The 3,275-nt window shown below is 40.1% G+C and overlaps 1 pseudogene across 1 annotated transcript; it reads right to left on the bottom strand.

Annotated features, from left to right (window-relative positions):
• Nucleotides 1–226: 226 nt before the first annotated feature.
• LOC144572634 (protein JINGUBANG pseudogene) lies at nucleotides 227–2,102 on the bottom strand (annotated as a pseudogene). The gene has a single exon (XR_013517763.1). The product of XR_013517763.1 is annotated as a protein JINGUBANG pseudogene (transcript).
• Nucleotides 2,103–3,275: the final 1,173 nt, after the last annotated feature.

Raw genomic sequence — 3,275 nt, 5'->3', positions numbered from 1 at the left:
TGCCAAATGTATTCGCGCGCGCGTCTCATTATAGTTGTTACCAGTTTGGTAGCCCATACCAAGATGATTTCTTTACACCCATCAAGGAAGACACAGGTGCGTAGATAACAATGTCACGATAATGGATCTGACAATGATAAGCGACGATGTAATTGAGAGATCAAGAGACGGAGGTGGTGAATTTCAGAGAATAGATTTATAGCAATTAGCGAGAATGAGGAAGAGATAGAATCTCAAAATCGTTTAATTAATATCATAATTGATACTGTACAATGCATCTTTTATTTATAGCGATGCGAATCATGCGATTACAATTGAAACTATTTAATCTGATCAAACTAATGAGATTACGACACCTCAGCTGCAGTTTATCAATCCGTACCACTTGTAAGCAGTCCAGTCAGCCGCTTAGCCTTTCGTTCATTTATTGCGCTTGGTCCCACTTGTAAGCCTCCGACAATACTACGCTACGCTAGCGCTGCTTCTCCTTCGTTTCATCGTTTGACCGAATCACTGCAGACTACGCTACTCCCATCGAATGGAAGATCGGTATCTTGTCTTGACAGAGGGCTCTCTACAGCTTTTGTCTCAAATCATATTGGGCTCTGCTATTGGGCTCCAACTGTGCCTCCATGTATTCCGCAACGCGCCAAACCTTCACGGAACGGTCAAGGCTTCCGCTATACACCACCCATCTTTGTCCCCATTCTCTACAACCCGACCCAATCTGATTTCTCTCCTCGTCTCTCTTCACTGTAACACACTTCACCGGACCCTCATGACCTGTCAACACAGTCACCTTCGTGTGGGCCGGTTCACCCTTTTCCTCCCTCATCCACACACACAACCTCTTATCTGCGGACCCGCTCACCACTAACCGACCCGAAACTGCCAGGCACAAAACCGCCATCTTGTGGCCGCGCAAAACACCTCCATAAGAAAACCGCTGCTTCATGTCCCAATAGTTTACCTTCCCATCAGATGACCCCGCATAAACAACACCGGTTTCTTTCGATACTGCAATTGACGTGACCGCGCTTTCTCCTTTCAGCAGTGTCTTCACCGGCATGTGACATGTTGTACTGCCTTTGTTGTTGGTAATCTCTCTACGCCACACCTTCACTGTTCCATCTGCTGAGCCAGTGAACAACAGACCGTCAGACCCAACTGCAACTGTGTTTACCGCATCGTCATGTGCTTCAATGGATTCCAGGCATTTAAAATCTGAGATCCGCCAGACCTTAACTGTCTTGTCCCATGAACCTGAGTATAGCAAGCCCACTTCTTCGTCTAGGCTTAGGCATGACACTGCATCAAAATGGCGGATCCATACTGTATTACGTTTTTGCCTGACCTTGACATAGTTAGATGGGTTAATGGAGCTCTTTATAAAATCCTTCGTTAATGGGAGAGATGCGACCCGTTTATACACTGTTGGATCTTTGCGCGAAACCTTCCACACCCTTATCTTGCCATCTTGATGGCCTGTAAAAATCTGACCGTCAGAAATAACCATAGCTTTGACAAACCCGCTACTGGACTTGAACCCTGTAAACTCATGCTGGTTTTTCCAAACCCGTATATTCTTACTCTCAGACCCGGTAAACAACAACTCGCCAAAAGCAGCCAAGGAGTACACATGTCCCTCCTCTCTGACAAGGGACCCGACCAGACCTGTGGTGGGGCCATCATCAAAGAACCTTCCAAACTGGACCCACGGAGACTTGGTGTATGGAGAGGGCATGGTAGGATTCCATGGTGAAAGATTGTATGGCGAAGTAGAGGTGCTTACCGGATTCATATCCGATAAGTAATCAGGACTTGTAGCTGATGGGGTGGATAAACCGGTATGGGTCGAGTAATCTTCTTCGCTATTAGATTGTGGGACTACCGGGTCGGCCTGAAAGAGGTTTATCAATTTCTTCAACCCCTTGGGACTGCTCTTTTCTTTGTAGTTTCTCATGGTTGATATATAGTGTAAACCTTAATTGACAAAGAACTTAGAAATTACAGAAATGTGGAAGAATCAATGGAGGTAATTCCGGTTGCAAGAAAGGTCAAATCTAACGAAGGAGAGAGATCAATAGATAGCAAGGAGGTGCAATTGCTAAGAAGAAAATTTGAAATGGCTGCTGAAAATCAGGTAATGAAGATGCTCCGGTATATATAGACCGTAGAATTTGACGCGGTGCTGCCACGAGTAGGGTGTATTACTTACTTTTTCTTTTTTTTTTTTTTTTTTTTGATGGAACGTGTATTCCTGCCACGTGTAGGGTGCATTACTTACTATGCACGGAAACTGAGGGCGCCTTTTAAAAGAAAGTCGGATCTTCTGTAACCCTTTTCGTGTATGAAACCTATGAACTAAGTATTCACATTGACAAGATATCCGGGTAATACTCGTGTTCGAATTGTTCTTTTCAGCATATTTTTAAATTAGACGAATTAAATAAATCACAAAATTTATCTATATATTCATGAGTTTACAAGCTTCTTTTTATTTATTTATTTGTGTAAATATCAATAAATGTTATATATTATTTGCATTGTAAAACAACAATCAATTTCAAAAATAATTTATATTATATAGGAATCACAAACTTTAGACCTTTGTCAAATTATTCTCGATTTCCTAATTAGTCACTAGAATTCTAATTATGTTAGGTTTAACATATATATGTTATTTTTATTTTTAGTTAGACTTAGAATATACTTACGTATCTAATTATATTATATAATAAAATTAGAAATGTCAAAAAGTATAAGATAATCTATCTTAAAAAAGTTATCGCTAATTCAAATATGTTTTAAAATAACAATATATTTGAACGTAGGGTTCTAAAAATTATGGCACTATCAAGGTTATCGAACTATAAAAATTATTGTGCTATCAACGATATGGCGGTATAATATGGACATAGATTTATTTTTTCAGTCATTTCACTATAATGCGATAAACGTTATTTAAATATTTGGTTGAAAATGAATACAAAGGAAAATTGAAGGTTTATAACTGCAGAGAGCAACATATAGTCACAAAAATATCACCACATAAGATCCAATTTCCTTTTGATGAAGCGAACGGAAACGAGAAACAGGTGGTTGCTGGTTGCGAATTGGATTTGGCATGACCGACCGGATTTCCCCTTGGAGAAACTTTTTTTTTTTTGAGAAAGCCTCTTAGAGAAACTTAATTATTAGGTCAGCTGTTTGGATCTAACAGGGAACAGCTTATTTTAATTAAACGAATTCCATGACGTGTCTCTTGCTTACGG

Source organism: Carex rostrata, chromosome 20 (assembly GCF_964058835.1).
Source record: "Carex rostrata chromosome 20, lpCarRost1.2, whole genome shotgun sequence".
NCBI classification, from domain to species: Eukaryota; Viridiplantae; Streptophyta; class Magnoliopsida; order Poales; family Cyperaceae; genus Carex; species Carex rostrata.
Note: the sequence above shows the minus strand (reverse complement) of the source record. Positions and strands in the feature narration are given on the sequence as shown.